The sequence below is a fragment of the Bubalus kerabau genome, chromosome 7 (genome assembly GCF_029407905.1).
Source record: "Bubalus kerabau isolate K-KA32 ecotype Philippines breed swamp buffalo chromosome 7, PCC_UOA_SB_1v2, whole genome shotgun sequence".
In the NCBI taxonomy this organism is placed as follows: domain Eukaryota; kingdom Metazoa; phylum Chordata; class Mammalia; order Artiodactyla; family Bovidae; genus Bubalus; species Bubalus kerabau.
In genome coordinates, this window is record NC_073630.1 from 50,628,008 (window position 1) to 50,651,564 (window position 23,557).

The window sequence follows — 23,557 nt, forward strand, 5'->3', positions numbered from 1 at the left end:
CTTGGCAAAGGGATGGTAAACTTCCCATAAGTGCGTTTCCTAAATCACTATGAATTCCAGCACTGAATGGGGGTTAGGAATAAAAATCTCACCTCTCTGCCCATCAAGAGTTGGTTAATCTTCATCTTCACACACAAATGAGCAAAATTGTTTTATGAAAGAAGCAAAGAGAAAATAATCCTATGGGCTGTTCTTATAGCTGGCTGTTGTCCTTTTGAGAGAGACTTTTCTGTTTGTAAATGAGGAGCTTGGCTGTGAACCAGCAATTCATTAACTGTGATTCACTGAGCACTTACTATATCCCAGGCTAGTTTCAGAGAGAAAAGTGAAAGTGTTAGCCCACCAGGTCCCTCTGTCTATGGAATTCTCCAGGCAAGAGAGAATTCCCACTGGAGTGGGTAGCCATTCCCTTCTCCAGGGGATCTTTTTGACCTAGGGATGGAACTCGGCTCTCATGCATTACAGGCAGGTTCCTTAGCATCTGAGCCACTAGGGAAGCCCAGTCTCAGAGAGAAGAGGGATGTTATTCTTTCACTGCCACACTCTGCTTTGTTTGGTTGAGTCTGTTCGCCTTTCCTTTTGTGTCTGTGTTTTCTTTTCCTTGACCTGCTTTATTTACTCCTCCTCTTGGCTTTACTTACTGTTGCAGGAGGGGAGAGGAAACAACAGTAGCACTGCTCAGGGACTGGTGGGCAAATCCTAACCAGGGCTTTCTCGCGGCTAATAGTGAGATGGGGGCACATCCCTTTTCCCCTTGAGGCTGATTAAGCATCAGTCAAGTGAGCCCATTGAATCAGACAACTATTTCTTCTTCCAGTGCTGACACTCCTGGCCTTCCTCTGCCAGTTGGAGCTTTTTATCTGCAGAAGTTCTTTCAAGAGGATATTTATTTGTTGTAATTTAATGTAGCTTCATTATGATAAATGCCTCTAAGTAGTTTTGTTCTTACTGTGGGATTTTTTTTTTTTTTTTAATGTGGCTTTCCCCTGTAGTATATTCATTTCAGCAAGAGCCTGAGTCTCTGGCATATACTCATGGGACTGATGGGACTGACTTCACTCTTAGTACTTTTCAAGGGGAACACATATAAGTCTGGGAGCATTAGGACTGAGCAGGGTCCGACCTTCAAAATCCACTCTTGTGCACTGACTGGTTGTCCATTTACAAGACTGGCAGCCAGTGAGGATGTGGCAGCTCCAGAGATGCTGGGTCATTCAGATGCTTTAGACAGTATAGGACACTCAGAGTGGCTGCAGCAGGTACCTCCTGGGTTATCTGCTCTGCCCTCTGCTCTAAGAACTGCGAAGGTACGTGACTCCTTATAGCCATGTTTGCCCCTTGCCTCTGACTGATAAAGGTGGGCATTTGATTCAATGTGGGCTCACCATAGAATTTCCCTGAGAAAACAGAGTTAGGGTGGAGAAAGAGATTACTCTTTAAGGTAGCTGGACCGCTCTGAAGGAGATGTGGGCGGATTTCCCCAGGCAGAAACAGAGACAATTGTGCTACAGAGAGAAGGATGAAGTAGCTTTGTGGGTGGGGCTGTGATGGGAGATGGTGATGGCTGTTTCCCAGTTTTTCCTTTTGAGTCCTCTGAGGCTTGGCTACATTTCTATACTTCAGACATGGCCACATAGCTTTGATTAGTCTCATCACTAACAAAGGACCCTTTCCAATAGGGTATTTAGACAGATATAAGCTGGAGGCTCATATTGAAGAAAAATATTTCTTCCTATACTATTGTGCCCTTCATCATTTGTCCATTGATTAATTCATTCATTCACTCATTTAATAAGCATATATTAAGCTATACTACATACTGGGTATGTGCTCTGTAGGGACTGATGAGTGATACGGACACAGGGCCTGACCTCAGGGAGCTTATGGTCTGCTCCTGTGGCTGCCCTAGCAAGTTACTATTAGTACAAACATGGTCACTTAAAACAACAGAAATTTATTCTCTTGCAGTTCTGGAAGCCAGAAGTCCAAAAAAAGGTGTCAGAGTCTTCACTCCCTCTAAAGACTCTAGGGGAGAATCCTTCTTTGCCTCTTCCAGCTTCTGGTGCCTCCAAAAATCCCTTGGATTATAGCCACATCCCTGTCTCTGATCGCACCTGGTCTCTCCTCTTCTCTCAGTGTGTCTCTCCTCTGAGTGTCTCTTGTAAGGACACTTGTCATCGGATGTAGGGCCCGTCTGGATAATCCAGGCTGATCTCACCTCCATTTCTTTAACTTAATTATACCTGCAAAGACCCTTCTTCTAAATAAGGTCACATATATAGGAACCAGAGATTAAGACATGAACACAACTTTTTGGGGGCTATCATTCAAGCTACTACAGATTGGTGAACCAATTTTAGGAGCATGAAACATGTTACAAAGGGAACATGTAAAGTCCTCAAGAAAATGGTGCCACAACTTTTTGGAGGTACCAGGGAAAGCTTGTCAGAGGAAGGGACATCATCTGAAACGGGAAGGAAGAACATTACAGAGGGTGGAGCCTTACAAAGGAAGGAAGGGGGAGAGTTAGGAGAGGACGCACCTTCCAGGGAAGAAGGGGGAGGCACGGTGGCTGGGGTGGGGCATGCAGATAGAGTGGAGAGGCTGTGTGTTCCCACTGCACAGCCTCAGGGCTGTCTTGTGGTTTTATCCGGAGGAAAGTGATTTGATTTGCATTTGTAAAGAGATTTCTTGGTTCCTTCCCTTTTTCTCAGCAGCCTCCAACTCCCTAATTTTCTGCTGATGGCCAACGACATCATTGGTGGGAAATCCATGACAATCCAGAAAGGCGCAGGAGAGGGAAGCCGCCTAGGTTGAAAAGTATCAAAAGCCCCCAATTAGCATCTAATGTGCCACTCTCCCCACCTCTCATCCCCTCCTGCCTTAATTTTGGTTTTGCAAATTGTAAGTCAGTAAACTGTTATTTACCTCAAGGCCTAAGATACCAATGGCAATTTAATATTGTGAAAAATAAGAGGTGTCTTTGCTATTCTGACATTTATTCTTTCAGAGCTCATTCTTATTATTATTATTTTTCCTAATGAACGTTTCTTTCTGTCCTTCCTCTTATCGGTTTTAACACATGCCATTTACTACCTCCGACCTGCTGATTACAGGGCTGGGCACAGGCTTACATCACTGTCAGGGGAAGGAGAGGAAAAATGGCAAAGTAAATGGCAAGATGTCGGGGCGATAGCGAGCAGCAAAATTTGCAGCGCTTAGGAGAACGCGGCACCCAAATGAAATTCTGGGCTCCGGGCCGGCGAGGTGCGGCTGAGCCCCAGGCAGGTGCCTGGGTCACGTGACTGATTATTCAAATAGGCCGATGATTAACTCGGTTTATATTGATGCAAATAATCTTGCCGGAGCCGGCAACAGCTAATGCATTTTGGAACTGTGGTTTTCCATTGATAGCACGAAATAGTGTAGAGGAAAGCCATTTTCATAATATTAATAATGGAATTACAGAATCAGGTCACTTAAAGGAACGGCGCTGACTCAGCGAAAGCAGCGTCGACTTGACTGTGGAGATTAATACTGAGCAAAATGAAGCACAAACCTTGTGCAGCTGTCTCATGGCATGAAACACACGTCCCTTACCGTTTTCTTTTTGAAAGAGAATGAGCTTGAAAAATGGTTCGCGCTAAGTACAGTTCTCAGACGAATTTATTGCTCCCCCAGCGTGCTGAGGGAGCCTCTTCTGAGGTGTTTGTTCCTTTTTTCTTTGATCAAATATTGGGTTTACCTTCCTCGCCCATGCCCTGGTTTAATGCCCGAGTCTTAGAACAACTGAATGAGTGCTTAAAATTGCAAATGAAGATCCACAAATGCCCTCTAAAGAAATGAATACATTTACCAGTGAAGATCTTGTCCGGTTGATGAGATATACTGGGATGATCTCCCAGGATCTTCTGCTGGGTAGAGTGAGCCAAGATGAGCTCCTGGGAGTGTTGGAGGGCAGTGTGGGGATACAGTGGCGGGGACAAAGGAGGTGGCTCTATCTGTGAATTCTAAACAAAACAAAATAAAAAACCTTGAAAATATTTGGAGGAGGGCACAAATGTGTACATAGGGTGAGGTTCACTGCAGTGCTCTTATGAAGATGAAGCAACCAGAGATGGAATACTATGCAGATGTTGAAGATCACAGTGAAGGGACAGGAAAAATGTTCATGGTATATTAACGGAAGAAGCAGGTTACAAACATTTTAAAAAGAAAGCCAAGGGGTTCCTGTCATGATTATTTATCTAGCCCAGTTCATCTTTCTAACAGCTTGATGACTGAGAATAGGGTAAGAGGCACCTGGGTAAGAAGCCAACTGCTTCTCCTTCAGAAATACCTCTTCTCAGGCAAAAGAAGGGACTGGAGAAGAATTATGGGACAAAACGTAACTTGGAAGGGAGTCAAATGCTGTTAGAAGTTAATGCATGTCATGTTCTTTTTAAACAAGGAAAAATTGTGGCAAAATATGCAGAACAGAAAATTTAGCATTTTAACTGAAGTGTACAATTAGTGTTTTTTTTTGAATTTTCCATTCACAGTATATAAGCATCAACATTCTTTCTCAGTTCTGAGGTTTCTTGCAAACTGAGAAACTTTCGTTTCACATATGTATGCAAGGAATTGGAACAGGGCTGAAGACCCATTAAGCACAGGCTAGAGGTTGTCTGCTAATCTAGGCTGATCTCCATGCATCAGCCAATAGCTGGGTTATCACACCATGAAGCCCCTGCCAGCGGTCGCAGAGCCGTGCTGTGGCAGGATCATAGGGTGGAGAGTCAGATCAGTCTTCTTGGTTGTATCTGTCTCTCTGGTACTTTCCCGGGTTGTTACTACAGCTGGATCACTTACAGTGTTGGAGGAGGTCATGAAGAGAACATAATTGCAGGTTGGACCTCACCAGTTGGACCTGTCCTCGGAATGTACTTCCTGCCCACTGTTCTCACAGTGGAAGCCCTTTGCAAAGATGCAGCCTTGAGAGAGCAAAGCGGTGCTGAGGCCATCTTTATGGTACACATGACTGAATCCCATTAAGGCCTCTAGATAAACTTAAAATTCTGACTGGGGGGTACTGAGATCTATTCAACTTGTGGCATCCAGTCAAGTCTCCTATATAAGTTCCCTGGCTTATTAAAACTGTCACCTGCCAGTCTGGAGTGGGTTGCCTCTTTCTCTGGTCTCTCCTTGCCCTCTGTGAATGGGGGTTAGTGATGCCTGTCTTTCTTTTCTCTGTCAACAAATCTCAGGCCAGGATCTGAGCTGGGTGCTATGCTCCTCCAGGAGATAGATGGGGAGAGGGAGTGGTAATCAGTGGAGTTTTCTTGTCAAGATACACATTGATCAGGGGAATTGGGGGAACTCTATACCCACCAGGATTATGTGAGGGGAATAGGGCAAAGAGTGGGTGAGAGGATAATCCAAAGGTTAAAAGAGGAGGTTCAACTTCTAGGAAATATTCCTTTTGGTGTCCTGAACAGAGGGAAATTTTTACATTAAGGATGCTTTTATTATTATTTTTTAAACCACAGTATCTTCTTTCTTCCTTCCTTATTGTGATCTATGGTCGTTGTTTTGTTTTTGTCAAGGTGCCTGTTGGGAACACTATATAAGCATTTCACCTGGCTGTGCCCCTGGTACACTCTTGGGTGCAACTTAGTCCCCTGGCAGCTTTGCTAGCACAAGTTTAACCACCTTCAGGATAACGAGAACATTGGGCTCCTTATTTTTAGCAAACAGAGGGGAATGCAGTCAGCAGAGGGTGATAAATACCCCTTTATACTAAACATTTCACAGTAATGAAAAAAACAACCTCTGCCTTAAAATTGGACATTTTTTTCAATGTAATTTTTTTTTCAGGGCAGACAAATTGGCTAAGTCGGGGTGGGCAGATGTAGCTCTCATCAGCCCTGGATAGATTTCCTGGTGACTGGCCCAATGGGGCGTGCAGAATTTCTGCCTGTGGTCCTCTGCTCACATTCATCAGGGAGCAGGCGAGGGGAATGTTGCTGGCAGAAGCAGCCCAGGAGAAAGGATTCACCTTTGTGAGCAAATAATTTTCAGCCCTGGGAGCAGCTGGGATGTAAAAATCAAAGCCCCCACCTGGGATCTCCACTGGGCTGGTTCATTTACACTTGAATATGAGCCTAGAGGGAAGGTAGCAAGCTCTTTGTGATTAAGGAGGGGCCACAGGTGCTCTGATGGCAGGGGCGGAGTGCTGGCAGCTCCACCTTGGGAACCTGGTACTGGGGGCTGGTGGCCTGGTTGAGGAGTCACCACACTGGGGCCTGCGAGGCACAGAGATTAGATTTTCCAGGCTGATGTTTGGTTCTCACTGTGGTGGTTTAGGCTTTATTTCTTTCATTCCAAGTGTCAACTGAAAAAAAAAAAAGCACAGTGTGAGAGTTGTGAGTTCAGTTTCTCTGGGGCAATATGAGAGGAGCCTGGTGCATGCATGGGCCATGGTCTGGTGCTGCTACTGCTGCTAAGTCACTTCAGTCGTGTCCACCTCTGTGCGACCCCATAGACGGCAGCCCATCAGGCTCCCCCGTCCCTGGGATTCTCCAGGTAAGAACACTGCAGTGGGTTGCCATTTCCTTCTCCAATGCATGAAAGTGAAAGTGAAGTCCGACTCTTAGCGACCCCATGGACTGCAGCCTACCAGGTGCCTCCATCCATGGGATTTTCCAGGCAAGAATACTGGAGTGGGGTGCCATTGCCTTTTCCGATGGTCTGGTCCATAGGGTCACAAAGATTTGGACACGACTGAAACAACTTCGCACTCATGCATGTGAGGACTGCAGCCTGGGAGCCAGCACCTCAGATAGCGCTGAGAAACTGCTCCAAAGAGGCAGTGGGGAAAAGACAGTATACATGTGATTCTGGCAAAGGGGGAGTACATGCAATCAAGCACGTATTTTTTGTAGAAAGTTTCTGCTGGTTTCATAAAGCTTTTGCTAGTCACGAGAAACAATTGTCACCATGAAGGATTTTAGTGCTTTTTTAGAGATGAGGAGATATAAGAATTGGGCTCAGAAAATCAGCTCCTGAGAATATCTGACTATCTAAAGGCCTGTCCTGCTAGTTTTCCAGGAGCACAGAGTGCCTCAGTTCTGCTCTCCACCCTGAAATCCTTCAGGGGGTGTTGGAGGTCCGCAGCTGCAGCAGCATATGATTAATCCCTATAAAGGTAGATGGCAAGCCCACAGCAAGTGCTGATTTGTGGTTGACACAGGGAGAGTCACAGGGTGACTTTTTTTTTTTTTATTAATAGACTTTATTTCTTAAAGCACTTTTAGGGTTATAGAAAAACTACGCAGAAAGTACAGCAACTTCTCACAGACTCCATTCCCTGTCCCATACCCACCAGTTTCTCCTGTGATTGACGTCCCGCATTAATGTGCTACATTTGTTACAACTGTTGAACAATTAACTAAAGTCCATATTTTACATTAAGGTCACTGTGTTGTTGGGCTCCCTAGTGGGCTCAGTGGTAAAGAATCTTCCCACTAATGCAGGAGATTTGGGTTGGATTCCTTGGTCAAGAAGATCCCCTGGAGAAGGAAATGACAAGCCACTCCAGTATTCTTGCCTGGAAAATTCCACGGACAGAGAAGCCTGGCAGGCTACAGTTGGTGGGGTTGCAGAGTCGACAACACACTCTCTTGTACAGTCCTATAGGTTTTTACAGTGTCCCATGGGAGCCAGTGATTTTCCCAGAGCGTTTACTCCTACAAGCAGTGCCCAGGCTCTAGTGGAGCCCTTGTGGGCTAAGCAAAGGGGTCACGAGTGTCAAGCTGTCTGAGAACAGTGTTGCTTGTCTCTGTCCAATGGGAAAAGAAGAGCTGCTCTCAGGCATAAGGATGAGTGTCACTGACCCTAAGAGAGGTCACTTGGAGAAGTGTTAGGTTTGCTGTGCAACAGGTGAGGAGTCTGCCTTGATCCCCCTCTCCCAGCTGGATGTCCCTTCCCATCAACTTTTGGGTTCACATTTTCTTGGGCTATTGGGATGGGTGGTGTATTCACGGGGCCCATTGGATGATGTCAAGAGGTCCTGTGACCCCCCCCTCCCCCCGCCCAGGACCACTGGCTTCCAAAGGCTCAGGTTATCCCGCTGCATTTGATGATTTCTTGTGGCTCCATGGGAGCAAAAGAGGTGGGATGTTCATTAGGCCTTAAAAATGGGGTTAATGAAATGAACAAAGATACAGAAGCTGGACATAGTAAGATCCAGCTTATTATGTGCTCAGTCAATGCTGAGCACTGACTATATCCTAGGAGAGTTCCAAGAGTTTTGCTCTCCATGAATTAACTCATTTAATCCTCAAAAGAACTATGTTGTTCATTATTACTACCCCTATTTTATGAGAAAACAACTTAAGAAAAGTTAAGTAACGTTGCTCAGGTGAGTGGGTCTAGAGTCTTATTCTGAGTTACTGGAAGCTTAGTCAAGGCACTGTTGCTGTTGACTGAGCCCCACTGCACGTGGGGCCAGATACCTACACACACTCTTAAATTTAAATCTAACTCCAACTCTATGAGGGAAGGCATTTGTCTTGGACAGAAAGACTGAGTCTCAGAGTGGTCAAACAACTTAAGCTCAGCCACACAGCTCTAAAGTAGCAAAACTGGGGCTTGAACTCAGAATTCCCTGAATTGAAACTCTGACTCACTTTCTCATATGTTAGTAGCTGTTGTACCTGGAAACACATCTGAATAACCCAGGGAGCGTTCATAAATCCAAACTCCTCAGTCCTCTCTCTGGAGACTGGTTTAGAAGCTTGGGGGCAGGTCTGGGAATCTGTATTTTATAGAAGCCTTTCTTGGTGGTATTGCCAGCTTATCAGGTGTCCAAGTCCATGCCTAGAGGGGACACTCTGCCCCCCACAGCAGCACCACGGTCTGGTTGGGGTACAGGTTGCACAGCAGCATTGCTTTGTGGCACATTTCAGTTAATGAAATCACTCTAATAATTTGAGTGGACGTGGGGATCTGAATCACCCCATGAGCCACTCATCTGGGAAGTCAATCCAGAAGCAGATGCTACTTTACTGACTTGCTACAAGGGTCCAGGGGGCAAGGAACCTGCAGGCCCATTCCTTCTGCATGGTGAGGCTCTCCTATCCCCCTGCCTATAGTGGATGGACCCCAAGAGAACCCAGATCACCAGCCAGAATGTGCCTCGGTGAGATCTAGAGTCTGAGCAATGGCCGTCATCTCAGTCAGTCCTGGCTGCACATAGCCTTGCTTTGGGGAGACTTTTGAAAGAAGACTGATGCCTGCTACTGCTGCTTCAGTGGTGTCCGACTCTGTGTGACCCCATAGATGGCAGCCCACCAGGCTCCCCCATCCCTGGGATTCTCCAGGCAAGAACACTGGAGTGGGTTGCCATTCCCTTCTCCAATGAAAGTGAAAAGTGAAAGTGAAGTTGCTCAGTCGTGTCTGACCCTCAGTGACCCCATGGACTGCAGCCCACCAGGCTCCTCCGTCCATAGGATTTTCCAGGCAAGAGTACTGGAGTGGGGTGCCATTGCCTTCTCTGAGACTGATGCCTACTCCACCCTAAACCAATCAGATTTGAACTTCTGAGGGTGGCGATAGGGGATGAGTATTTTATAAAACCCTCTAGCTAACTCTGATGCAGGGGCCAGGTTGTAAACTGTTGATTGGATGAAGCTGATGTTTAGTTGCCTCTCTGATGTTTAGTTCTTTGAGTGATTTCTTTCCTTTACCAAGTGCTGCGGGTTAAATTTTTTTTTTTTATTTAACTAATACACTTTATTTTTTATTACAGAGTCCCCATAGATCCTTACCTCCACACATGCATGACCCCCATCAAATGCTATTTTTGGTACAAATTTGCAAGACTTTAAATAACCAAAGGACAACTCTCAGATTTCCTATCCTGAAAAGATGCTTCCTAAAATCGCTCAGGCACAAAATTGACAGAAGTTTCATGGCAATGGCTGGAGTGACTGGCTGAATCTCCAGCTCCTCTGTGGTCACAGTGTTGAACGGGGCGGCTGTTCCTTCTGCCTTGGTGCAAGCAGGCTTGCAAGTTTTCTCTGGCGGAATTTCTGTCGGTGAAATCTGCCTGTCTCAGGGACCAGTCTGGCAGGCACTCCACGTGAGTGAGCGTATATCAACAGAAATGGGCTGCCAACTAGATTTTAAAATGATCATGTTCAAATCCCCTTGAAACAAGGGAACAATTCCCCTCACCTCCACTGTTGCCCCTATTTCTTTCTAAAATTCTCTTCAGCTCTATGAAAATCTTTGCAGCAGTTTCTCAGCTTATTAAATACAAAAACATTTCACTAGGGGGCACTTCAAGACTGAGGAAGGAAAAAACTCTATCAACTTGGCGACAAAGGATTTCACTTCATCATTAACTAGGTAAATAGTCCTGCACAAAGCAAAATATAAAAAATACATAAGGAATTAAATATGTATTTAGCTGAAACTGTGATTCAATTTCTGTGGGTTGTTTCCTTGAAACCGGACATGGGAGGAAAGTGGCATTCTTGGGCTTACTGATAATTTTGACTTGAATATTAAAATGATAATAACAATAGTCCCTTTACCTGGTTTAAGATGGACACTTTGCCTACTGCAGTGCTTTAGTGTAATAGAGTGTTTAAAGCTTTTATTCCAATTTATGGTTAAGAAACGTCTTTTTTTGTTGACATTCATGAAGAGCATTAACGTGGTTCCTAGCAAGTCCCTGCTGTAGGGTTGACAGAGGATTGTGTGTGGAGGAGAGAAGGTCTACAGGTGCATCAGGACCTGAGTTCTGGACCTGGACTCGTTCTGTCCAGCAGTATGACTTTGGGCCAATCACTGCCCCACTTGGGACCTCAGTATCCTCATTTAAAAAATATATCTCTTTCTGATGGAACATGCTATAAGAATCTCCCAAGCTATCTCTTTGTGGTTTGCTTTTCTCCTGAACAGGTTGTGCCCTGACTACATCCTGCCCAGGTGGGATTCTGTAGGCAGCTTCAGTGCATTCCTATCCGGAAGCCCCTTTGGGGCCAGGTGTGGACACCCGCATTCTTACCACAGGGTTCCTGCCAGCACTGGCACCAAGATTTTTGTTGCTTATCCCTCTGCTACAACCATGTGTCTTGGGGTGTATTCATTTCCTAGGGCTGGCTGCTGCATAAATTACCACGAACTGGGAGGGTTAAAACAGCAGACATGTATTTTCTCACTGTCCTGGAGGCCAGACGTCTGAAATCAAGGTGTGAGCTTGCCATGTTTTCTTGAAGGCCCTGGGGGAATATCTTTCCACATCGCCTCCACCTTCTGGTGACTCTCACAGCCCTACGTGTTCTCTGGCTCTGGTAGCACAATGGCAACTCTGCCGCTCTCTTCACGTGGTCTTTTCCATGTTTCTGAGCACCACCACATCTATCTGTCTTTATTAGGCCACCAGTCATTGGAGTAAGGCCCACTCAAATCCAGGATGACATCATCTTAGCTCGATTACGTCTGCAATGATTCTGTTTCCCAAGGAAAGTCAGAGCAAGGAGATCAAACTAGTCAATCCTAAAGGAAATCAACTTTGACTATTCATTGGTAGGACTGATGCTGAAACTCCAACACTTTGGCCACCTGATTCGAAGAGCTGACTCATTGGGAAAGACCCTGATACTGGGAAAGATTAAGGGCAGGAGAAGAAGGGGGCGACAGAGGATGAGATGGTTGGATGGCATCACTGACTCAATGGACATGAGTTTGAGCAAACTCCGGGAGATAGTTAGTGAAGGACAGGGAAGCCTGGCGGGCTGCAGTCCATGGGGTCACAGAGTCAGACACGACTGAGCGACTGAACAACAGCAACGAGGTCACAGTCACAGCACTGCCTTTATTCACAGGTATTGGGGGTGAAGATTTCAGCATCTTTTAGGGAGACGCTCAGGCTCTGATGCGCCTGCAGACCTTCCCCTCTCCTGTGCAGAAAATCCCCTGTTAATCCCACAGCAGAGACTCGCCTGCTCTACATTAATGCTGTGTGTTACGTTCCTAGTGTCTTCTTGAGAAAAGACATTTCTTGAACATAAATTTCTGAGTTTAAGCTTCAAAAAACACTGAAGTAAGCTAAGGATCCTTGTTAAATCAGATGAGAATATTATTAACCAGCATTAACATCATTATTCTAATCCTCAAGTCGAAGTCACCAGGAAGACCAAGAACCAGGGGTTAGAGCTTCCATGTGTCTTTTTGGGGGACACAACTCAACCCACAATACAGGCTGTGACAAGCAGAGCTTCCTTGGGAGGGTCGTAAGCCAGGCTCCCTCACTCAGGATAAGAAGCAGAGCTCCCAGTGTCTCCCAGCATTTCTCAAGCAGTTAGGGTTCTCTCTGCAGGCTTGGTCCCTGACTTCAGAGATGGGTCTGCTGGGTCAGCTGACTGTCAGGATATGGAGGTGAAGGACAATGACAACCTTGTTCTGCTTTCCACATTCCTCTTTTGCAGATGCTGGCTGAGTTGGCTGGACAGTGAGCGGCAAGGTGGGGGTGCCTGATGCGTTTGAGTATATCATACATTCCCGTTCTTGGGTGGTCAGCTTTGTTCTCTGCACCAGCCCTTTCTCATTTCACTGTTTGGTTCCAAGTGGTGCCTCTGGATGAAAAGTAACCCACAGGCACATGGGGAGGCTGAGATTTAGCCGGCAGGGCTAGGAGCTGTTTTCTGACTGCAGATCAGTATTAGGAGAAGCAGAGATTTCTCTGTGCTGACTTGAGATCCCAAGCAAAACAAAACAGCTACCAAGCACTGCTGCTCTGATGTGCAGCCTGCTGCCCCGCGGCCTAAGAAAGCAATGGGTCAGATTGATCGCTGTGCTCTTTCTAGAAATTTCTAGGAAACGCCTGGGATGGTACAAGTGGCCTGAAGCCAGAAAGTATTTTTGCTTCTCCGAGTTGAGTGTTTATCAGATGTTTTTCCCCCATAAAACAAACTCTGTTGATTTGAATGCCGTGATCTTTCCTTAAAGAGTGTCTGGTCGTTATGGATTCAGTTCTGTGAACATCCACTTCTCAGTCTTTCTCCTGAGCAGGGTGAGCTGTGGGTGAAAGTTTGAATCTAACTCGCCTTAGCAGTGAGCAAGCACATTTCCTCTTAGCGAAGCAACTTTTTAATGTGTCTCTGCCAGACACTGCTCAGAACACCTCCACCCAGGCACTTAGGTGCCGCGCTGAGATGTTAAGTACGGAGGATGGCGGGGTGTTTTTGTTGCTGTGCTCTGCAAAGCCGACTGCTTTTTACAAACACATTAAACATTAATATCTACAGAATGGGCAGTTTTAGAGTGCACAAGCACGAGTTTCCTGGACACGGATTTATTTATTTTTTATTAATGTAACCTTAGCATGCTACATATTTCTCGCGGAGCTCCAGATCTGAAAAGGCCTTGGCAAGGCCCAATGAATACTTCATGATTCCATTTAAGACCAAGGGAGCCAATAAACTCACCTCAATTTACATTTCAGCAGAGTCTTATAAGTAATGCATGTCGACCGCCTCCCAGCTGTCTCCTGGGCCGCCTAACATCTCAGCACATTCGTGGCCTTTTTGGGAGATGGAACAGAGAAGTACTCTTTTCAATCTGTTTTCTGTTTCTTTTTTCAGGTTCTCGAATCCCTGCTCTGGTGGTCGTGACTAGATGATTGGAAGGAGCTGGTCACGGAGAGCGCTGTGGTCTCTCTCCTCTCTTCCTGGGTCAGCCAACACCCCTCCCCTTCCCTCCACCCACATGGTTTCAGCATCACCCGCTGAGCCAAGCCCTTCAGATGACAGCGCAGCCCTGGGCCCATGGGTCAAGCTTGTCCTGACTCTCCAGCTATTCTGATTCAAGCTGGTTGAGCAGCTTCCATCTCAGACCTGACTTTCTTAGATCAGGAGCCCCATTTTGCTGTCTTCATGTCAGTCTCACAGCTGACGCTGCTTGTTCAGCTGGCCTGGCAAGCACGGGCTACCCTGCCTATGCCCCTTCGTCTGCTCCCTCCAGACTCCTGATCCAGGAGCTGATGACTCGGGGCCGCCCTCCTCCAACCTGCACCCTGTCTACACGGGGTGAGTCAGAATGGCACTACCCTGCAGAATCTTCCAGTGGTTTCCAACTATTCAAGGCCCACCTGAGTATCCAGCTAACAGCTGCCTTATGGGCTTCAGACTTGCCACTTCGCACAGTGGGCAGAATTGGCATAATTGCATGTGCCAATCCTTGAAATAGGCTTCCCTGGTAGCTCAGACGGTAAAAAGTCTGCCGGCAGTATGGGAGATCCGGGTTAGATCCCTGGGTGGGGAAGATCCCCTGGAGAAGGAAATGGCAACCCGCTCCAGTATTCTTGCCTGGAAAATCCCATGAACTGAGGAGACTAGCAGGCTACAGTCCCTGGGGTCGCAATGAGTTGGATACAACTGAGCAAATTCATTTTCTTTCACTTTCAATCCTTGAAATAAATATCTCTTCCTATGTATGTGTGTATGCATGTGTAATATAAATATATATAATAAATATAACTATATGATAAATACAAATATGTATATATTTATATGTTATGTGTATAAATATATATGTGTGTGTGTGTGGACAGTCACTTCAGTTGTGTCCAACTCTTTGTGACCCTATGGACTGTAGCCCACCAGGCTCCTCTCTCCTTGGGATTCTCCAGGTAAGAATATTGGAGTGGGTTGCCATGCCCTCCTTCAAGGGATCTCCCTGACCCAGGGATCAAACCCACATCTCTCCTGCATTGGCAGGTAGGTTCTTTATCACTAGTGCCACCTGGGAAGCCCATATGTATATGTTTATGTCAATTTATATGTATAGGTATATGTATATCTCTTCCCTCTGTCTCTCTGGAGAACCTTGACTGATGATTCTGGAGCACCCCTTTTACTAACCATCTGGTATAAGAGGCTATCCTCCCACATGGCTCTCTGTGATGTCTACACATCCTTTGATGTTCTTCTCATAGAAATGTAGAGACTAATTCCTCTCCCTTCCAGTACCAGCCAACCTTAGTGACTCACTTCTGTGAATAGTACTCATGAGCTCTGAGGCTGCATTAGGAAAGGTGATATACTGTCAGCCTCACGCTCTCTTTCTCTCCCTGTCACTCTCTGTCTCTTGCTCGTGGAACCTTCCCACCACTTTGTGAGAAAGCTCAGGACATGAAGAGAAGCCATGAGAAGGTGTTTCAGCCCATGGGCCCATCAAAGTGGCGGCTGCAACCAGCATCATCTCCAGATGTGGGAGAACAGCCTTGGGTGACCCAGCCGCCCACCTGGGAGCTGCCCCGGTGACAGTGAGTGGAGCGGAGACACTGTCCCCACAGAGCCCAGCCCAATGTGGAGAGTCAAGAGCAAAACCTCACGATTATTACTCTTTAAAGATATATATATATATATATATATATATATATATATATATATATATATTTAAATTTACTTTCTTTTGCTGCTTCAGGTTCTAGCACACGGATCTTTCGCTGTGGCACCTGGGCTTTGTTGCCCCCCAGCATGCCCCTGAGTGAGGATTCAACCAACCCCTGCATTGCAAGGAGGATTCTTAACCACTGGACCACCAGGGAGGTCCCTGGCGGTTGGTTTTTATAGTGCAAAAGATAACTGGTGAACATTCTCCCTCTGTTTATGCTGATGGCTTCTTATTTTGCTTACTGCTCACTATTTGGAATAAAGTTATTTATTTCTTAACTTGTTTATTTTCTACCTCCTTTATTACACAGAAGGTCCATGAAGGAGGGAACCTTTTCTATCTTATCCATTTTTCCAACCTAGTGCCTGTAAGAGCTTTTGGCACAAAATAGGTGCCCAGTTAATATTTCTAGAGTGAATCGACTCTAGAATACTCTTGAATCTACTAAATTACATTCTTTTTGATTTTCCTTCTTCTCTTCCTCTCTCTCTTCTCTGCCTCAGTCGTTCTCTTTTTTCTTTCTTTACTTTCTTACTTCTGCCTTTTGCCCTTCCTTTCTGATAATTTTATTACCTCTTACCACTCAAGTACTACATGAGATAATTTTCCTTGTAAAAAAGTAAAAATATTTCAGATAAAGCTGAATTCTCCTTCTCCCCATGCCTGGCCTCTTTCTTCCTCCCCCAACATCCTCACCTGTGTACTGCCTTGGCTCTCAGAAGAGAGGAGAAGCCTCCCCGACCCCTCACCCAACATCCAGTGCTACAGGGGCCTGGTCACTCCTCTGCCTCCTAGCCTTACTCTCCTAACACCACCTTCATTTCACTGGATCACTGTCCCCAAGCTCTGCCCTGAGGGGCACTTGTGCCTGAAGCATTCAAAGGGTCGGGCCTGTGCTCGATAGCCCCTTTCTCCCCGCCGCTCTGAGGCTGGGATCTTAGACTCTACGGGCAGGTGCGTCAGAAGAGTCACTGTTGATAGCAGAGCCACAGCTGCATGACTTTGATGGGGAGCAGTGGGAGGGCCTGGCACTGAGGAAGGGAGAGGACCCATCTGGACTCAACTGGATATGAGTGGTTTTCCCAGAGCCTTATGCCTTCGATTATAGATCCAACACATTCGATAGGTATTTATTGAGCAGCTGCTGTGGGACCCACGCTGTGCTTCATGCGAGGGCTGCAGTGGTAAATACAGCAGGCGAGTTTATGGGCTAGTGGGAGAGACAGGCAGAGAAGTGGCAAGTAAACAATTCTAATTTGACATGATCAGGGTGCTTCTGGAGATAAGTCAGGAAATCATGGTCATATCAAAGGGGCATAGGTCTAGTGTCGGAGGCTAGAGGAAACCTCTTTAGAAAAAGGAACGTGGAAGGTGAGATCTTAAGGCCAACGAGCAGCTCACCAGATGCAGGTGGGAGGTGGGGGAGAGGAAGCACAGCACAGTGTCTGGAGGAGAGAAGAAAACAGAGAGGATACGACCTCAGGCCGGAAGACCAGCAGAGTGACAGGAGCCTGGGACCTGTTTACCAGGGCTACACTTACCAGATGGAATTGTTATTAGAACTTCAGCTTGTTGCCTTAAGGAGCCGGGAGGGAAGGCCAGCAGTCCTCAGCTTGGGACACCAGCACTGGGGCCCTGCTGGGCTCCCTGCGGGTGTGACCTAAGGCCTGGAGTGGGGGTCATTTCACATGTGGGTGCCAGGAACCCAGGTCAGATGTTGCCCCCTTGTCCAGGTGGTCAGGCTCTTCACATTCCCCACTCTGACCTGGACACAAAATCTCTTCCCTTTCCAGGTTTCTCCAGGAAGGCCACCTCTGTGGGTGCAGGGGAATTGAATTGCTGCTATTTGTGAAGGATGTGTGGGGTTGGGGATGGGTTTGTGCTCACATAGCAGAGCCCAGGGCACCACACACCCTCAGACATGGGTCTTTTTTCTTCCCAGGCTTCTTTGAATGTGCCGTTGACATGGAGTCTCCTCTCTCTGCTCCTCGTTCTCCCCCTTCTTCCCCTCCTCCACCTCCCTCTTACCCTCCTTCTCTAAAACAGAGCAGTCACTTTTCTTATCTTATGCGGAGCAGCCCCACCTGTGTCTCTAATCCCAGCCCCGGCTGACCTGAGCCTGAGTGGTTTATTAAAGCATTTGCCTGATGAAAGTGGGTCACTCCCTGGAGGAGAGATTCTCATGGCAGCTGCTAAAAGGAAAAAAAAAAAAAAAAAAATATATATATATATATATATTATTGCAGGGGAAGATAAAATAAGCCTGGAAACACTGGTAGCTTAAGCACGTAATCGGTGTGGTCAGAGCTCCCCACCAGCTGAGAGTCAGCTGAGGGTAAAGGCACCCGTGCTTCTAAACACACAGGAGTGACTTTCCCCTGGGCTCTCAATATGCTTTTGTAGGTGGTGAGCTCACCTGCAGGGAAGCTATGTCACTTTAACTGGAATCATGGCCAGACTGGCTTTTTGTCTATTCTCCTTACTTCCTGTCTTTTAATTCCTCCCCCCCAACCCTTTTTCACTCTTGACATTCATAACTATTTACTGAAGGCCTCCATGTGCTAGGATTTAAACTAGGCGTTTGCTAAGGCGAGAAGTACTTTCTAGATGAATGTAGGGAGCCTTAAGGGAACTGCTGCCCACTGTCCCCTTCCCCCAGGAAGTGCTCGCCTCCAGTCCCCATGGCTACCACTGGCAGCTTGTGTCCATCACAAATGGTCTTCTTATTGAGATTTTTGGTCTTGAGGTTAAGAGGCATTAGTCAGCTCTCCTGATCTAGAAGCTACACAATGTCAAGCTCAGGTGCTTTAGGGAGGGCCACGTTTCCCCTCAAGTGTGGAGAAAAGCAGGGGTATGCTGAAGAAGAATAACCAATACCTAGAGAGAAAGGGGAAACTTGTAGAAGATAATCCTGGTTATAATCGTTCTCCAAGCTCCCGCCGTCATAAAGCTGGGCTGCATCTCTGCCCATCCCACAGTCTGGCTTCTTAGTTTTTCTTTGCAGTTGAGCTAATAAATCTCTGATTTTGCCAAGACTGGTTTGAATTGTGATTCTGTCACTGGCATCCAAACTAATAAAGGAGTCATTAAAATTGGACACATAAGGTACTTTGCAGTAAAAGGGCTTCTCTGAAAACTAAGAGAACAAGGCCAGAGGATTGATGACTTCACGTCATTATGACCCAGCTTAAGCGAGAAGTTCTGTGAAGTGTCTGGGTGTAGCGTCTGACAACATAGCAGGTCCCCTACCAATGTTAATTTCCTCCCTCCCTCCCATCACCTTATCTTTTCTTCCTGGAAGCTTATTTCAAGTTAGACGCCAGAAAGCAAAAGACATTTTAAAGCAGGTTTTGTGTGCGCTTTTAGATTGCTGATCTCCTAGGTGGTATGAAGTAGCCTGGGTGAGCCAGTGCTTCTCTGATGTCCTACTTTTCCATGGGCTCAAGCTGAGTCTGTACTTAATATACAACCAGAATGATATCAAAAAAATATGAATCACAGAGGCATATAGATGGGGAGCTCTGTTACAGGGAAAACATGGCTTTAAGAGAATAGTTTTTATAGAGACTCCCAATCCTGGGGTTCATAGCATCTTAGTTCGATTATTCACTTTAATTATAAACTGTTGGATTTAACATTCATCAACTTCCCAGCTATTTATCTTTATCCACAGTGACTCACTGACCAGTTTCTAGATTACCCTAGCCCCTTACCTTTAGAAATGCTTTCTTTGTTCTTATGAGGTTTGCTATTTGTTAATTCCTGACTTCTATCAAGACTGTGTATTTTGAATACTTTTTCACACAAGACCATGGTTTGTCTTTGAACTAAATCTCCATCTTGCTGGATAGTTGCTAAGTTACAGACTTTACAATATAACTGTTTACTTTCACAATAGAAATATTTATAACAGAAGGGTTAATTGATAAAGGAACCAAGAACACTGTGTATGATAAGAAATAGCTTAGAATATATACATATGCAAAGTTGAGGGCCATGCTGCCGATTCTGAGTGACAACTATCACCAGAAATCCAAGGATTCTGATGCCTGCATTGAAACCCCCACAAATGTCCCAGTTTAAGCTATGGTGGTGGTTTAGTTGCTAAGTCTTGTTGCACTCTTTGTGACCCCATGGACTGTAGTCCACCAGGCTCCTCTGATTTTCCAGGCAAGAATACTGGAGTGGGTAGCCATTCCCTTCTCCAGGGGATCTTCCCCACCCAGGGACTGAACCTGGGTATCCTGCATTGCAGGTGGATTCTTTACCAACGGAGCCACTAGGGAAGCCCATTTTAACAGTGCAGCAGTTCTAATTGGTATGCATGGCTTGCACATGACATAAATAGTTGTAACCTTTCTGCAAAGTGCCAAGTCAGGAGATGTTAATCCACAGGGAAAGCATGGTGAGGCTGCAGCTCCAACCTGATCAGTAATTCCTGTTCTCTGATTTGAAAAAAGAGATTCCTCTCCCTACAGTAGCCCAGCCTCTATTATGCTGTGTGTGCATTAGTAAAATTGATCTCCATAAGAGTTCTTCAAACTGAATTACTTAACAGCCTTGTTGAGGGATGTTGCAGAGGGAGAAAAGTCAGCGGAACCAGGCCTTGAGGAAGCCGCTGACGTTAAGGCTGATTAAGGCTTCCGCACTTGGCTAAACGGGCCATGCTGTCGATTAGGGAAGCCGGCTGCACTTTACACCTGGAAAACAGGCCCTCTGAGCGAGGCTCCTTTTGCATTAAGACTACTCATTTGGAGGTGGTGTGAATTTTCTGTATTCATTTCAATTCACTCCTCTGGTTCCGCAGGGTAATGACACAATTCGGGCTGATTTTCAGGTGGAGAGCTCTCAACTGTTCCAATTCTAAAGTTTTCTTTTTCTTTTTTAAAATTATATAAAATTCATAATAGGGTGGGCAAAAAAAAGGGGGAAAAAAAAAGAAGAGAAATCAAGTGAACTCAGGTATTACCAAGCCAGGAGTTGTTTTGTTTAGAGTCTTAGGGTCTGGCACAGGCTAGGGGGTCCTGCAGAAAAAGACCTTAAGGTGAAAGTTGGAACCCACAAGGGATGCTTACTAGGGGCTTTGCATGGAAATACCTGAGGAGGTGCTGGGGGAGGGGAACGAGCAGTTAATTTGCTTTGGGCACAAACTTTAAGGAGGTGCTAAAAAGTTTGAGAATCAAGATACATAATATATTAACACTTTCTTTTTTTAATAAAAATTAGGGCAGAAAGAGCTATGATGAACAAAATACCAACATTTTAAATGGAGATAGGATACAACTCTGCACTTTCTGACTTCACTCTCCTTACTGGTGTCCCAGCCCAGGTACCTTGCACACACAGCCATGTTTTCTGCCAGCAGCTGCCACCCCCATCATCGCCACACTGCCCAGGTGATAAGAGCAGGTCAGAGTTACCCTAGTGGAGTTCTCACTTTTTGTGATAATTATGACATCCTCATCCAAGGTTATATATTGTGGACTCATCTTCCACTCCACACACTGTATTGAGTGCTCTACACCAGTAATTCATTTAATTCTAGCAGGTAAGGTAGGTGTTTTTCCAGTAGTTATGTATGGATGTGAGAGTTGGACTATAAAGAAAGCTGAGCGCCAAAGAATTGATGCTTTTGAACTGTGGTGTTGGAGAAAACTCTTGAGAGTCCCTTGGAGTGCAAGGAGTTCAACCAGTCCATCTGAAAGGAAATCAGTCCTGAATATTCATTGGAAGGACCGTTACTGAAGCTGAAACTTCAATACTTTGGGTTCTTGATGCGAAGAACTGACTTATTGGAAAAGACCCTGATGCTGGGAAAGATTGAAGGCGGGAGGAGAAGGGGATGACAGAGGATGAGAGGGTTGGATGGCATTACCGATTCAATGGACATGAACTTGAGTGAATTCCGGGAGTTGATGATGGGCAGGGAAGCCTGGTGTGCTGCAGTCCATGGGGTTGCAAAGAGTTGGACACGACTGAGCGACTGAACTGAACTGAACTGAACTGAAGGTAGGTGTTAAGAGCCCACAGGTGTGGAGACCAAGGCTCAGAGAGGCGGTGTCAATCAAGACCGAGGATTCTCACTAAACTGGTGCGATTTCGAGGCCACGCCCCTAACCTTGCAAACACTCCAGTTCCACTGTGAGCCGAGCTTGAGAGGGAACACGTTAAGGGCTGCTAAAGAGTCTAGGCAGAATTTAACCTGATTGTTCTCTTATTGATGCAGTGCTGTGTACGCTCTCCTCAGACCTCTCCAGTAGTGGAGGATCCTTGCTTTCTGCAGCAGTGTTCTATTTTGGGGACGTTTATGTTTTTATTGTGGAGAAGGCAATGGCACCCCACTCCAGTACTCTTGCCTGGAAAATCCCATGGACGGAGGAGCCTGGTAGGCTGCAGTCCATGGGGTCGCTAAGAGTCGGGCAGGACTGAGCGACTTCACTTTCACTTTTCACTTTCATGCATTGGAGGAGGAACTGGCAACCCACTCCAGTGTTCTTGCCTGGAGAATCCCAGGGACAGGGGAGCCTGGTGGGCTGCCGTCTATGGGGTTGCACAGAATTAGACACGACTGAGGCAAAACTGCCCCCTCATCACCTCCATACATTGTTCCCATATTTGTCTTTTGGAATAACTGTTTCTTTGCCTGTAATACCTTTTCTTGCTATTATCTGCTCTCTGAACTTCTAGTCATTCCCAAAAACCCACATTAAATATCCCCTTATTTATGTATATTTGTCAGATTCTCTAGATCAGTTGTTCATCCCCCATCTCTGATCGTATGGCATTTCATACTATTTTAGGTTCTCACATTTACTACATTTTTGGGTATAGTTATTTCTTTTCACATTTACCCCCCACTAGACTGTGGGCCTTCAGTCTTGTTTATCATCGGTTCCCAAACACTCAGCCCATTGTTTGGTACACACTAAGGCCTCCAAGAAACACCTGGAGTAACAGGCAGATTTGGCCTTGGAATACGGATGAAGCAGGGCAAAGGCTGATAGAGTTTTGCCAAGAAAATGCACTGGTCATAACAAACACCCTCTTCCAACAACACAAGAGAAGACTCTACACATGGACATCACCAGATGGTCAACATCGAAATCAGATTGATTATATTCTTTGCAGCCAAAGATGGAGAAGCTCTATATAGTCAGCAAAAACAAGACCGGGAGCTGACTGTGGCTCAGACCATGAACTCCTTATTGCCAAATTCAGACTGAAATTGAAGAAAGTAGGGAAAACCACTAGACCATTCAGGTATGACCTAAATCAAATCCCTTATGATTATACAGTGGAAGTGAGAAATAGATTTAAGGGCCTAGATCTGATAGATAGAGTGCCTGATGAACTATGGAATGAGGTTCATGACATTGTACAGGAGACAGGGATCAAGATGATCCTCATGGAAAAGAAATGCAAAAAAGCAAAATGGCTGTCTGGGAGGCCTTACAAATAGCTGTGAAAAGAAGAGAAGCAAAACGCAAAGGAGAAAAGGAAAGATATAAACATCTGAATGCAGAGTTCCAAAGAATAGCAAGAAGAGATAAGAAAGCCTTCTTCAGCCAACAATGCAAAGAAATAGAGGAAAACAACAGAATGGGAAAGACTAGGGATCTCTTCAAGAAAATCAGAGATACCAAAGGAACATTTCATGCAAAGATGGGCTCGATAAAGGACAGAAATGGTATGGACCTAACAGAAGCAAAAGATATTAAGAAGAGGTGGCAAGAATACACAGAAGAACTGTACAAAAAAGATCTTCACGACCCAGATAATCATGATGGTGTGATCACTGACATAGAGCCAGACATCTTGGAATGTGAAGTCAAGTGGGCCTTAGAAAGCATCACTATGAACAAAGCTAGTGGAGGTGATGGAAGTCCAGTTGAGCTATTCCAAATCCTGAAAGACGATGCTGTGAAAGTGCTGCACTCAATATGCCAACAAATGTGGAAAACTCAGCAGTGGCCACAGGACTGGAAAAGGTCAGTTTTCATTCCAATCCCAAAGAAAGGCAATGCCAAAGAATGCTCAAACTACTGCACAATTGCACTCATCTCACATGCTAGGAAAGTAATGCTCAAAATTCTCCAAACCAGGCTTCAGC

The 23,557-nt window shown here is 45.7% G+C and overlaps 2 long non-coding RNA genes across 5 annotated transcripts; one reads left to right on the forward strand and one right to left on the reverse strand.

The window, feature by feature from the left end:
• Positions 1 to 5,656: 5,656 nt before the first annotated feature.
• Positions 5,657 to 16,059, forward strand: LOC129657736 (uncharacterized). Of its 4 annotated transcripts, XR_008717049.1 has the most exons (6): positions 5,657 to 6,564; positions 10,318 to 10,392; positions 13,635 to 13,724; positions 14,681 to 14,768; positions 15,175 to 15,316; positions 15,478 to 16,059. It is a non-coding gene; the product is annotated as an uncharacterized LOC129657736 (long non-coding RNA). The 4 variants fall into 4 exon arrangements; XR_008717046.1 differs by lacking the exon at positions 10,318 to 10,392 and having other exon boundaries at positions 15,478 to 16,055; XR_008717048.1 differs by lacking the exons at positions 5,657 to 6,564; positions 10,318 to 10,392 and adding an exon at positions 11,056 to 12,514 and having other exon boundaries at positions 15,478 to 16,057.
• Positions 9,948 to 22,809, reverse strand: LOC129657738 (uncharacterized). The gene is made up of 3 exons (XR_008717050.1): positions 21,323 to 22,809; positions 13,479 to 13,573; positions 9,948 to 10,159 (listed from the first exon to the last, which is right to left on the reverse strand). It is a non-coding gene; the product is annotated as an uncharacterized LOC129657738 (long non-coding RNA).
• Between the last annotated feature and the right edge of the window lie 748 nt (positions 22,810 to 23,557).